Raw genomic sequence first — 15,187 nt, 5'->3', positions numbered from 1 at the left:
GTGGATAGTGGCCTCCTCTGCAGTCACCTCCAAAACTTACAGGATGCCTTGGCATAGCTTCTAATGACTAGAGATAATGTTGGTAATCAGACTGCCTCTCTTTTTAAATCCAGGTCCAGTGAAGCCCAAATCCCTGGGCTCTACAGCTAAGGAAGGATATAAACTGGCCCTCTGGTCATCAGGTTCCTGCTCCTCCTCTGCCACCATCACCTGCTCACTGTCACTCATTTGCCATGTATCAACCAGTGCACCTGCTTCACACCACCTTCTCAAGGGCAATAATGCTGGCCTTGCCAGCGATGTCCACATCCCATAAACGAATAAAATAAAACCAGTGCAGCCTTCTCAAACTGACCTTCTAAATCCCCTGGGAAGGATGGATATACCTGCTTGCTACAGAAGCAGTGAAACGTGCCACTCTCCTGAGACTATGTCCCATTCCTGTGGCTCTGCGTGAGATCAAAGCACAGGAGTGATGTGATGCTCTGAAAGCCTCTGTCAATACTATCCCCTAGAGCCAACGTGGCAGCTGTCTGAGTTCCATGGCAGCTGTGAAAGCTGTCAGGAGAAAGTTCATGATGATGGGCGGCACTCTCACGTTGATGGAGCTGTCCGCTCAGTCCATGCTGGACAGAATGGTCTCCAGGCTCTGCGTGAAGCCTTGACACAAGTTGGAGTTGAAACCCTCCATCATGTGCAACCTCGCTAGCGGGCTGTCCATAACATCTGACATTTTCTGGTGTATGCCCATCAGCCTTCTTCAATCAGCTGGGCCCTTGATGTCTGCACTTTAGTCCTCCGCAGCAGAGCTAGTGTATGATCTCATCCTCTGGTGAGCTGGCACCAGTGGCTTCCTTTCCCCCTGCCCTAGCTCCTGCACATTTACCACGTGATGACCCCTCCTCTAACCTACACTCTAAACTACACTTGGTGCCCTTCTCTGAGCTGGTTCTTGCTATAGTCAGATTGAGTGACGATGCTTCTTTAAGAAGGCTGGCCTCCTCCACCTGAAGTGTCAGAGGGGAAACTGCATTGTTAGCACCTGAAATGAAAGAGAGCAACAAGGGTTAGCTTTTAGTATGAAGGAAGAGCAGAGAGAGATGAGTGGCTGCTGAAAGTATTTGCAGTTTGTCATGCAGAGTGTGTAGGGTGTGTTATGTTCATTAATAACTAAACATTCTTATTATGAACACAGCTAGCTTCTAGCTAGTTATTTATTCAGTACACGTTCTCTAGGTAAAGTATCTGTAGAGGCTTCCATGTGTGCTCCTGTGTGCAGGCTGCCATCTTGACTGTTGCCTTCTGGGTAGCCTAGTGCCTCATGGGTAATGTAGTCTTAAACATACAGCTATATACAGCTCTACACAGCTCCACCTAGTGTCCACTATAGAATGACATGCTATTGATCACTACAGGGTGAGATAGAAGTAAGAAGGGAAAAAGAGGATAAGGTGTTGAAGAAAACCTGTGCGACGTCTCCTCTCACGTTGACATTCACCACAGCCATGACACACTCCCTACCTGTGATGGCCAGCAGGGTGCGCAGGTGGACTCATCCCACTCCGGTCACTGTCTCTTGCCTCATGCTGTGTGCGACCTTCTCTTACAAGAAAGAAGGGAGTAAGTTAGTGACAACCTTGTGAGCTGATTTGAGAATGTGCGTGTCATGATCAAATAGTTTGTTTGTTGTGTGAAAGATGTGAGGTGTGGGGAAGTAATGGTTGCAACAGTGGTGAGAGTAGGAATTGCAGAGGAGAAGGAGGTGGAGTGAAGTGTGGTGCAGTGATTGTAGGAAAGTGAAGAGAAGTGGGGAGGGGAGTGCTGTTAGTAGTGAGGCTGGAGGTGGTGTAGGTATGAGGAGAGAGCAATTGAGGTGAGAGGTAAGTTTCTTATTTTGACTCTGGTGAGGTAATTGAATTTTTTACAGCATTGCAGCCATGTCCTGGGATCTAAGCTCTTGGCATTGACTTCCTCTGCAACCTCTTCCCGCTGGCAGTACAGGCCTCCCTCCTCCTGTCTACTGTCTCAACTAGGGCTTTCAACACTGCATCAGAGTAACTGGGTGCCCTCTCTGTACCTCTTGTAACCATTTCTCCACTTGCAAAGTTTCCCTGCTGTCTGCAGTCAGTGTGCACCTCCCCTTTAAGAGGTGTTGGCTGCCTTTAAGTGGCATCAGTGAAGCCCGATTTCCCATCCACCCCCCACCTCCCCATAGGCGAGCAGACATTAAGCAGTGTGGGTAGTCCTGGTTGTACTCCAAACTCATTATAATGAGTTCTCTGCATGATTTTCAAATTGTCCCTGAGCACCTGTTTTCAAGCGAGCTCGAATTTCAAGGCCATTGACTCAAATATTTCTTTGCATTTTTCTTTCTTTCTGATGTCCATCACTTCAAGGTGTCTCCACTTATTCCCAGATATACATCTATTTCCAGCTGGTTTCCATTCCCATTGCTGTGCTTGCTTAAGATGTCTAACGCATTCATCCAAAGACCCCTCACGCAACAGGTTTCCCCTCATTTCTTCAATCTTAATTAGTTGTTGCCATCTTGCTATTAGTTTACTTCACAAGCATTTTCTACTTTCATGCTTTATTTCCTGCAAGGAGTTTTGAGCTCTTAGGGTAAGATTGGAAGGAAACAAGCCAGCCAAATCTATCAATTAAGCTCAACATGATTATATGCGTGTCTCAGACACTGATGCTTTTCACATCTGTGGCACAAATTCATACGTTTTCTGGCAATGCGATATTTCATGAAAATGGCATAAAGAGGAGATATATGTGAAAGAACACCTACTGCATGACCTTAAAACTTTTAGCATTATATATTAAAAGTTCTAATTCATTAATGTTCTGACTCTTGCAATTACTTTTTGTAAAAATCAATGTTATTACTTGGCATTTATGAAGATAGTGAAGATTAATGTTCTATTCAAGTACCAATATAGTTTGTACTAAAAATAAATTGACAAATTGCTGGGGAAAGCTCTTTTCCTGACCCTGACTAATATTACAATTTATATTTTATAATATTAATTTGGTCACATCATTTGAATTAAGCAGTATAAATAATTCAGGGATAGCTTTTTATATGTATAAATCCTACGTCGTTTCTGGTTAGAATTTGAAAATTCCTTTTTTTAAACATCTTGGCCTAGAAATTTGCTCGGGCCTGAAAATAGGCGCGCAGCGGCAAGGTGCGCACTGGACGTGCTGGTTAGCGTTGTTCCAGGAAGCAAGTAAAGCTCGTGCTACCTGCTCATTATTATGACTTAGGCGTGCAGCCAGCGCTACCTGCACTACTCATTGGCAACACGGCTATTTGGGGGGTTGGATATCCAGCGTCTCTGACACTACTTAAAGACAGCTGGCACCTCTTAAAGGGGAGGTGCAGTCTGGCTGCAGAAGGAAGGAAACAGTTCTGAACAGAGAAATGGTTACAGCAAGCATTGAGAGGACATCAACATTTTCTGATGCTGCCGTGGAGGCCCTGATGCACACAGTAGACAGGAGGAGGGAGATTCTGTTCCCCCCAGGAGGCAGAAAGCCCTCCAGGCAACAACTTCACCACCAGTTGGAAGACATCACTGACGCGGTCAATGCCAACAGCTTAGCTCCAAGATCATGGCTGCAATGCCGAAAGAAGTTCAATGACCTCACTAGAGTTATCAAGGTAAGAATACTACTCTCTTACTCTCTGCTCACACATTCACCACCCCCAGCCTCATCAGTCGCAATACTCCCCTCCCTGCTACCCTCTACGCTTCTACAATCACTACACCACAATTCATTACACCTCCTTCTCATCCTGCACACACTCCACTACTGCAACCCTGACTTCCCCACACTGCATATCAGCTATTCCACCATAATAGGCACATTCTACAAACACCTCACAAGACTATCACTAACACACTCCCTTCTTTCTTACAGGAGAAGATTGCGCACTACTCCAGGCAGGAGGCTGAACAGCGGAGGAGGCCGAGCCCACCTGCACACACTCTTCCCCCTCGAGGCAAACATGCTGGCCATCATGAGTAGGGGCTGAGTCATGGCCCTGGTGACTGGCAATGCTGGAGGTGACATTGCACAGGGTTTCTTCACCCTACACACTGCACGCCATGCTGCAAATGCTTTCAGTAGCCACTTCTTCCTCTGCTCTCCCTTCACACTAAAAGCTAACCCTTATCCCTCTATTTCATTTCAGGTGCTGAAAATGTGAACATCCCTCCCCCAGTGGAGGCAGAGGAGGCCAGCCTTCTTGAAGAAACAGTGTCCCTCGATCTCACCCTCGCAGCGCCTGCTCAGATAATGGTGCCAGATGTACTTTAGAGGCTAGGCTAAAGGAAGTATCTTCATGTGGGAAAATACTGGCCACAAGTATGGAGGAGCTAGGGCAGGAAGATAGGATGCCACAGGTGTCAGCTCACTGAAGGACGGCATAACATACTAGATCTGCAGCAGAGGACTCAGATGCAGACTTTGAAGGCCCAGTCTACTGAAGAAGACTGAAGGGCCTATACCAGGAAAGCTAGATGCACTGGGCAGCCTGCCAGCAAGCTTGTGCATAATGTCGCAGAGCATGGAGGAGTCCAGCTCCAATTTGTGTCATGGCTTTGCGTAGAGAAAGGAGTCCATTCTGTACAACATGGTCAGCTCCATGAACACAACAGTGGCACCCACCATTATGGAGCCTCTCCTGACAGCTGTCACAGCTGCCATGGAAGCTCAGACAGCTTCCATCTTGGCTCCAGGGGCAGTGTTGACACAGCATCACATCACTCCAGCACTCTGTTCTTGTGTAGAGCCAGAGAATTGCTGAGGCACAGGTTCAAGAGAATGGCCTTGGCTCCATGGGAGAGGCATCTGCTGTCCTCTCTCGGGACAAAAGCATGCCCGCTTCCCCGCCACCCACTCCACCAGTGCCCTTGTTAGTCCACACAGCCAGCTGGGCTAGACTGTTCTGACCCATGCTGAGATACTACAGTCTATATCCAGGCCATCTAAGCCCACATTTGCTTGAGGTTACCCTCCACGACCATCTGACGTGTCCTCAGTGGAAGCTAAACAATATTCCACCTCCCAAGCTGTAGCCATTGGAGAATCACTTTGTAGGAGCACTAGGATAGGGAAACAAGCACACAAAACAGGCACTAAGGAAGTGCACAAGGGTGAGTCATAATTATTTCTGTTCACTATTAGAGATGGTATTTAGTTGTTAGACAATTTTTTTTCTGGATTTGGTGTTGGTTTTATTTGTAATGAAGTGAGGGCAAGGCCCATAAAACAGACTGAAGGAAGGCAACCACATGGTCATTGTAAGGACTGTGGTAGTAAGGCCTGGAAGAACAGTCTGCCAGCATTGTGAGTGACCCTGAGCAAACCAATACCTCACAGCCCGTATGGCATTCACACTAACTATCACAAGCACCAGCACAGCTACGCACATCATTGGAGGATTGGGATAGTGAGCTTGAGAAAGTTGCACCAGGTAAATTACACTGCATGCATGAAGAGAAACAAATGGTGGTGGTGGTGGAAGAGTTGCAGGAGCCTGCTGTCCAGAGGGCCAGTGTGGATCTTTGCTCAGATACAATACCTAGGGATTCAGAATTCACAGTTCGGCATTCAGAAGGAGACTAATATCTAAGCAGGATCAGCTACAGGAGTCACTTGAGTCTGTCTAAAATACCCTTGCAACAACTGACTACGGGTGTGGTGATGTCGATTAGTTGCATCTGTGCAGTCGTACAGGAAGGTTTCTCTGCCCTGCAGTTTACTGCATACTATGGCCTCGATTTTAACTGAGCTGTGGAGGCGGGCTTGGAGGCGTGCCGGGGGTTAAAATCGCAAAAACTGGTGGTTGGGACCCCCCCCGCCTGGTTCCCGACTCCGAGTCATTTTTACTCAGGCGTGTCTGATGGTCCCGAATCCGTCCCGCATCCAACAGACGGGACTGGTCTTTAAGGCCCTTAATCACCACCTAATGGCCTTTATAATGCCATTTTAACAGTCCCTTGCACTTTTTACCCTTTTCCCACGTAAAACACGCCTGGTGGGAATCACGACTGTGAAACCTGGCGGGAGCACTATTGGCTTGTTGACTATCAGCTGCAGGTCAACCATTAAAGAGGAGATTTGGCAGGTGGCAGGATTTTTTGTCTCAGGCCTGGGGCAACTTTTACCAGGCTTAACCACACCTGTGGAAGGTTGGAGCCTCACACACATCTCCAGTGTGAACTCCTGGGAAACCCCTCTCGCCACTTTCATTCAGCGCTTCCTCAATGGAGGCATATGCCAGAAGCATGGGAGCCATTTTTTTCCTTCCCTTCTGGGCATTAGAGGAGCTCGAGCACCAGGCGCGGCAGCAGCAGAACCAGGAACAACAGCAGCACCAGCAACAGGAGCACCCACCTGAGGCAGCACAGGCCAGAAGGGGCCAGTGCCTGGAAGCCCGTCGGCGCAGGAGATACCCCCCAAACAGAGTCTACAGACACAGGGTCAGCTACCTCAACATGACTGAGCAGCAGTGCCAAAGGCAGCTCTGACTTTCGCGAGAGGTAGTGACGGGATTGGGGGTAATATACTGGCATGGGTGGAAGATTGGCTATCTAACAGAAAACAAAGAGTTGGAATAAATGGTTCATTCTCGGGCTGGCAATCAGTAACTAGTGGTGTTCCGCAGGGGTCAGTGCTGGGACCCCAACTCTTTATAATCTATATTAACGATTTGGAGGAAGGGACCGAGTGCAACATATCCAAGTTTGCCGACGATACAAAGATGGGAGGGAAAGCAGTGAGTGAGGAGGACATAAAAAACCTGCAAAAGGACATAGACAGGCTAAGTGAGTGGGCAGAGATTTGGCAGATGCAATATAATGTTGGAAAGTGTGAGGTTATGCACTTTGGCAGAAAAAATCAAAGAGCAAGTTATTATCTAAATGCAGAGAAACTGCAAAGTGCTACAGTACAAAGGGATTTGGGGGTCCTGGTGCATGAAACACAAAAAGTTAGTATGCAGGTGCAGCAGGTGATCAGGAAGGCCAATGGAATCTTGGCTTTTATTGCAAGGGGGATGGAGTATAAAAACAGGGAAGTTTTGCTGCAGTTATACAGGGTATTGGTGAGGCCACACCTGGAATACTGCGTGCAGTTTTGGTTTCCATATTTAAGAAAAGATATACTTGCTCTCGAGGCGGTTCAGAGAAGGTTCACTCGGTTGATTCCGGAGATGAGGAGGTTGACGTATGAGGAAAGGTTGAGTAGGTTGGGACTCTACTCATTGGAGTTCAGAAGAATGTGAGGCGATCTTATCGAAACATATAAGATTGTGAGGGGGCTTGATCGGGTGGATGCGGTGAGGGTGTTTCCACTGATGGGTGAGACTAGAACTAGGGGGCATAATCTTAGAATAAGGGGCTGCCCTTTCAAAACTGAGATGAGGAGAAACTTCTTCACTCAGAAGGTAGTAGATCTATGAAATTTGCTACCCCAGAGAGCTGCGGAAGCTGCAACATTAAATAAATTTAAAATGGAGATAGACAGTTTCCTAGCAGATAAGGGAATTAGGGGTTACGGGGAGAGGGCAGGGAAGTGGACGTGAGTCTAGATTTGGATCAGCCATGATCCTATTGAATGGCGGAGCAGGCCCGGGGGGCCGTATGGCCTACTCCTGCTCCTACTTCTTATGTTCTTATGATTTCTGTGCAATGCTACAGCAAGACCTGCTGCCCAGAGGACCAGGTGGACAGCCCTTACCAGTGGCCATCAAAGTCACCACCGCACTCAACTTTTTGGCCTCAGGCTCATTCCAGGGATCATCAGCAGACATCAGCGGCATCTCCCAGGCGGCCGCACACACTTGCATCATGCAGGTAACCGATGCCCTCTTTGCCCTCGCGCACAATCACATCCATTTCACCAAGGATCGCGCAAGTGTGATGGCGCAAGCGGTTGGATTAGCTCATCTGGCAGACTTTCCAAGGGTGCAGGGCATCGTTGACTGCACACGTGTGGCCCTTAGGGCACCCCATCGCAATCCAGGTATTTTTGTCAACCGCAAGGGCTTCCACTCCCTTAACATTCAGCTGGTGTGTGATCACAAGAAGGAGATTTTGCATGTTTGTGCCATGTACCCTGGCAGTTGCCATGACTCCTTCATACTGCGCCAGTCTAATGTGCCTCCGCTATTCAGGCCGCCAGACCAACTTCACAGATGGCTACTTGGAGACAAGGGCTAACCCCTGAGGACTTGGCTAATGACGCCGTTGAGGAGGCCAGCCAACGAAGCTGAGGAGCGATACAACTCCAGCCACATTTCCACCAAATCCATTATCGAGCAAACCATTGGTTTGCTGAAGATGCGCTTCAGATGCCTGGATAGATCAGGTGGAGCCCTACAGTACTCAGCAGCTAGGGTCTCCAGAATCATCGTGGTTTACTGTGCACTTCACAACATGGCACAGTGTTGTGGCTTGCAGATTCCTGAGGACCAAGTGGCTACTCACGTACCCTCCTCAGATGATGATGATGATGAGGAGGAGGAGGAGGAGGGCTGTTGTGTATGTACCTTTAAGGGAATAACTGGTCTCAGACTGCAGTACCGGCAGTGACCACCCCTGTATAAAAGGTGCTAGCAACCTTCTGTAGTTTCAGTTTCCCGATTGTCTCCATTCAGTAAAGACTTGTAATAATCAACTCCTGCTGTCCGTGTCTCAATTATACACGGACATAATATTGGCGACGAGCAGATACGAACTTACCTACAGTCTGCACCATCTCATGGGATCCGTTCCTGAAGCGAAGTGAGCAGAGGTCGAGGCCAGAAGGAAGAAAGAAGCAGTAGAAATGGGCGTCGACCGTGGGCATCCGCCCCTGAGTCAGCAGAGTTGAAGATTACAGGAGAAGCTGTCGAGAGCGGGGCTTGGTTCCTGTCGGCGGTGCTTCAGCAAATCGGGCTGGTGGCAGGTAGTACACTGATCCTTCCTGGGCTGCGGTGGTCGAGAACTCGAGCGGGTGGCTTGCAACGGGGCCGAGCAGCGTTGTCGGGAAGAGGAGAGAGAGAGAGAGAGGGTGGAGCACACAGGGCGCGGCCGGTGCTACGAAGCTGGGCAGCGTACGGACCCGAGAAGAGGGAGGCAAGAGTCCCACAGGGTTGTTCCACGATGGGAAAATAATAAAATAAAAAAATTAAAAATATTAAACGCGCAGAAAACCGCGAGGAGCTGCAGGTTGCAATGGAAACCGCGAAAAGCAGCACTAGCAACAGCGGGGAAGAAGGCAAAGCACGAGAGGCGCCATCTTAATCCAGTGGGGAAGAAGGCAAAGTGCGGGAGGCGCCATCTTAATCAGCGGGGAAGAAGGCAAAGCGCGGGAGGCGCCATTTTAGATTTTCAAGATGCCGAAGACTGGCTGTATCACTGCCTTTGATAATGCAATAGAGGACTGGACCACGTATGTGGAAAGAGTCGAGGTATATTGCGAGGCAAACGAAATAGCCGATGAGAAAAAGGCATCGGTATTGCTAAACTTAATGGGCGCTAGAACGTACGGCCTATTGCGGGACCTGATTACTCCAGCCAAACCGAAGGCGAAGAGTTTTAACGAAATTGTTGCTATCCTACAGGAACACCTAAACCCTGCACCGCTGCTGATAGCAGAAAGATTTAAATTCCACAGGAGAACTCAGCATAAAGATGAGAGCAATGCTGAGTACCTTACGGAACTACGCAAGCTATCAAAGCACTGCCAGTTCGGAGCAGGACTGGCAGATACCCTACGGGACAAATTTGTCTGTGGACTCCTGAGTGAAGGAACACAGAAGAAGTTACTCTCAGAGAAAGAGCTGACGCTAGATAAGGCTTTCAGCGTGGCAGTATCGTATGAAGCAGCAGCCAGGGGAGCTGTGGAAATACAACAAAAGCCACAGGAATACGGCACCCACGAAATGACACGGGGATTTGCAAAATGTTATCACTGCGGCAAAACTAACCATGACCAGAAGGACTGCTGGTCCAAGGACAAAATATGCAGGCAATGAGGAAAGATGGGACACATTGCACGAGTTTGCAGGTCTGGGAAGAAGACCAACGACAACAAAAGGCTACTAAGGAACCGTACAGGAAAGTACAAAAGATGACGGACAGATGACCAGATGAGCGATAGTGAATCCGGGAACAAGAGACTAAGCTGTCTCAAACTTCACAAGGTAATCGCAAAAGAGGATCACCGAACCATTTGGGTCACCCTCACGATAGCAGGGTCCCAAGTTAAAATGGAATTGGATACAGGATCAGCGCTAACCGTCATGAATCGACGAGACTACGAGCGGCTATTCTCACACATACCCTTGAGAGAGACATCCATCATCTTGACGACGTATACGGGGCAAAAAGTATACCCCAGAAGAAAAATAAGGGCGTCTGTCGAATACAACGGCAAGAAAATACGGAAATTGTATCTCTACATACTGCAAGATGGTGGACCACCGTTATTGGGACGTGAATGGATCAGAAAGATAAGCTTAAATTGGCATTCCATTCAGGCAATGACGGTGGATGGTAAAAAAGATGACGACGTCACTCCTGGACGATTGTCAACAATCTTAGCTAACGCCAAAGAGGTATTTCAACAAGAACTGGGCACTCTTAAAGGCGTAGCCGCCTTGATAAAAATAGAAGAGAATGCAATTCCCAAGTTTTTCAAAGCAAGACCGGTACCATATGCAATTCGCCCAGCCGTCGAGGCAGAGCTGGAGAATCTGGAGAATGCAGGCATGTTGCCTAAGGTAGACTGGAGCGAGTGGGCGACACCCATCGTTCCTGTCATGAAGAAAACGTTAAACAATAAGTCTGAGGAGCCAAGGAAGGTTCGCATCTGTGGGGACTTCAAGGTGACGGTGAACCCAGTCCTTCACACAGTACAATATCCTCTTCCAAGGATAGAAGACATCTTCACCTCACTATCTGGAGGGAAGCGTTTTACAAAAATTTACCTAGCACAAGCATATTTGCAGATGGAGGTTGAAGAATCCTCTAGGAAGTATCTCACGATAAACACTCACAAAGGTCTTTACCAGTATCATCGATTGGTATTCGGAGTAGCATCAGCTCCGGCGATATGGCAAAGAGCGATGGAACAAGTCATGCAAGGGATGCCGGGGACTCAGTGTTACTTGTACGACATCCTAGTGACAGGTGAAGATGACAGTGAACACCTTAACAACCTAGAACAGGTGCTCACTAGACTACGGGAACATGGGCTATGAGCCAACTGCCCCAAGTGCGAGTTTTTTAAGAAACAGATATCGTATTGTGGCCACGTGATTGATGAAGAGGGGTTACATAAGTCCCCTGATGAAATTGAAGCGGTTGTTAAGGCCCCAGCGCCTGAAAATGTGTCGCAACTGAGGTCATTCCTCGGATTGGTGAATTACTACCATAAGTTTTTACCGAATTTGTCCACAATTCTGCACCCACTGAACGCCCTACTACGAACGGGAGTAGCATGGAAATGGAGCAATGACTGTAAGCGGGCCTTTCAGAAGAGTAAGGACTTAATCACTTCAAGAGAAGTATTGGCTCACTACAACCCATCACTACCGATAAGACTGGCGTGTAATGTGCCTCCCTACGGCATTGGGGCGGTACTGTCACATAAATTCCTTGATGGTTTAGAGAGGCCGATAGCTTTTGCGTCACGCTCATTAACTTCAGCCGAGCGTAACTACGCCCAGATTGACAGAGAGGCCCTCAGCCTAGTGTGGGGGGTGAAGAAGTTCAATCACTACCTGCACGGTCAAAAATGTACTCTACTAACTGATCATCAACCTCTTGTCTCCATTTTCAACCCTCAGAAGGGCGTACCGATAATGACGGCACAACGGCTACAGAGGTGGCCCATTTTCCGAGGGGCACACCAATATGACATCGAGTACAAAGGAACTAAACAGCATGGGAATGCTGATGGATTGTCGCGCCTACCGTTCCCGATGGTGGAAGAAGAACTTGCAGTGGATCCAAAGGAGATATTCCACTCGACCATAGTCGAATGGCTCCCTGTGACGAATGCAAACATAGAAAAGGAATCACGAAATGACCCGACACTATCCCGGGTCTATGATTTAACGGTGAAGGGATGGCCAGCACATGGCGAACCACTGCTGCCAGCATTCTCGCCGAGAAGAGAACAGCTGTCAGTGTGCAGAGGAACCTTGATGTGTGGATCCAGAGTAGTAATTCCACCCAAATTGAAGGATAGAGTGCTCAATGAGCTTCATGAGGGTCATCTGGGAGGGGTAAAAATGAAGAACTTAGCCAGAGCGTTTGTGTGGTGGCCGGGAATCGATAGAGAAATCAAAGAGATGACCAAGAGCTGTACAGGATGCCAGAAGGTCCAAAACGCCCCACCACAAGCCCCTCTACATCCATGGGAGTGGCCCTCATCTCCATGGCAAAGGGTGCACATTGATTTTGCTGGTCCCTTCATGGACTCGATGTTTTTAATTGCGGTGGATGCACATTCAAAGTGGCCAGAGGTAATAAAAATGTCCTCAACCACCACAGAAAAAACTATCACAGTCTTACGAACCATATTCGCCAGGAATGGGCTGCCTGAACAGATTTGCTCTGACAATGGACCACAGTTTGTGTCTGAAGTGTTCCGGAGGTTCTTAAAGAACAATGGTGTTAAGCATTACATATCTGCCCCATATCATCCAGCCACTAATGGATTGGCCGAGAGGTTTGTTCAAACATTCAAGAAGGCTATCAAGGCAATGTGTAATGAAGATATACCCCTACAACACAAGGTGGACAACTTCTTGTTTGCCTACCGGAATGCGACACATGCGGTTACCAACCAAACTCCAGCCATGATGTTCTTCAATCGAAGACTACGATGCCGCTTGGATTTGGTTAAGCCAAATGTCCGAAGAGATGTGGAGAACAGGCAGTTTCAGAATATGAATGAAAGGCTGACCAGGAGTTTTAAGATAGGTCAACCAGTTTTGGCCCGGGACTACCGCACAGAGAAATGGCAGCCAGGAACGATTTGTACATGGCAAGGACCTCTCATGTATACCGTGGACGTTGGAGAGAGCATTGTAAGATGCCATGCTGACCAGATTCTAGAGTCACTGGAAAACGTCAACTCCACACCACGATCTGATACACCTGGCGATGAAACCGACGTACCAATTGCATCTACCGCAGAATCAGTGATATTGGAAGCAGATGAACCAAACAACGACATTGATCCCGACTCAACCTTGCCAGAAGAGCCTTATACCCCAAAGAGGCATTATCCAGACAGAATCAGGAAGCCCCCTCAAAGACTGAACTTATAATTGCTTAACCTCAACCAATGTATCTAGCAACCGTAATTGTGATTGTAATTAGTTATCATTTAGTTGTTAAATGAATGTTATGTACTGTTTATCTAAAAGGGGAGGAATTGTTGTGTATGTACCTTTAAGGGAATAACTGGTCTCAGACTGCAGTACCGGCAGTGACCACCCCTGTATAAAAGGCGCTAGCAACCTTCTGTAGTTTCAGTTTCCTGATTGTCTCCATTCAGTAAAGACTTGTTATAATCAACTCCTGCTGTCCGTGTCTCAATTATACACGGACTTAATAAGGGCGAAAACGACCATCCTGCAGAGGACCAACAACCAGCGGCAGCATTACGCCAGAACATTGCTGCCCAGGATGCAAGGAACGCACTCATCCTGGCCAGATTTGCTTAGCCTAGCCAATCAAGCACTTTTGCCTCGCAGCTTCTTACCTGAGCATCGACAATGACCAAGACCCTGCAGATTCCTAGCTATTTGTCCAGCATACTGACAATTGCAAGTAATCCTAAGCCCTCAATGTGAAAGTCCCATTCGCGAAATGACACGCCACAACTACAGCAGTAGCCATCAGACATTTTATTGACAGAATTTATCTGATGGCTTTTTTTAACAATACATAAAATTTCACCCAAGTGACTACCCTTGTGACTACTTGTGCTTTATTTTCCTCTTACACGTGCTCCTATGTCGTGGTTCCCCTGTAGCTTCAGCAGATGTGGAGGCCCCTTGCTCACTTTCCTGCTGCTCCTGTCTCGACACCTTTGGCGGGCGTCCTCTGGGGTGGTGAGCCTGTGAGGATTTGTCAACAGTTTGCTGCTCCTGCGGCTGTGCAGGGGTTGAGACGTCTATCTCACTTCGGGGTGGACTCTGGTGGGGCTCTGACCGAGGGCTCTGCAGTGGCATGAAAGTGTGAGCGCCTGGGGAGGAATCCCCACTTCCTTGAGGTCTGCCACCAACCTCCCTCTCATGGGTCAGCTCCCCCTCCGCGCCTGCAAGTGGCTGGAGAGCACCTTGCTGCACATCAGGGGGGCCATGGGGACCCGTATCTGCAATGGCAGTCCTACTCATAAGGACTTCCATGAAGGTCTGGTTGCTATGTTCAATAGATGCCCATCGCTCCTCAAGAGATGTCATTCTAATCTGAACACTCACCATGTTTTCCATACCCTGGCGACTATCCTCCTCCATGGCCGTAGCCCTCCTCTTCACTACCATAGCCAACCTTACCACGGAGGCAGCAATCATTTCCACATAGGTAGCCATCCTTTCCGTGTTGATGCGTTCATGTGCCAATGACTCCACAAAGGCTCTGCTCATGTTCGCTATGGACTCCTCCATTCGCTCCACACTCGCAGTGACCCTAGAGACAAAACCTGCCAGAGACTCCTGTATCTGTGCATGGAGTTCCATCACCTCTGATCTTATGGATGGACCCAGAGGCAGAGGGTCGACATGCAGCTGAGCCGAACTGGCAGATTCCTGCGCCCTCCGATGAGGACTCTCCACTGCTGTCCCTGTCTCCATAATCTGCTGATGCTCACTTGTGAGCTGTGATACACCAGGTGACAACACTGCTCTATGTCCCGAAGGTCCCACCGAGGTGTGAGTGTCTGCGCTGGTGCTGGGTGCGCTTATTTCTGCTGACGCTGCGCCCTCAGATGTTGCAGATTCCTCTGAGGAGCCTGGAAGCTCAGGCTCTTCCTCCAGGACAGTGGGGATGGGGGCTCTCGATGGTCCTGTGGGGGAGTAAAAGATAGAGTTAGAGATGTGAGGTCAAGGTTACATGCACATTGCATATTGCAGATGATCATAAGTCCATCTGTTATAGCTTCAGAA

The sequence above is a fragment of the Somniosus microcephalus genome, chromosome 7 (assembly GCF_052327205.1).
Source record: "Somniosus microcephalus isolate GS21.2 chromosome 7, FLI_Smic_1.0, whole genome shotgun sequence".
In the NCBI taxonomy this organism is placed as follows: Eukaryota; Metazoa; Chordata; class Chondrichthyes; order Squaliformes; family Somniosidae; genus Somniosus; species Somniosus microcephalus.
The sequence above is the reverse complement of the archived record's forward strand: the minus strand, read 5'-3'. Positions refer to the sequence as shown.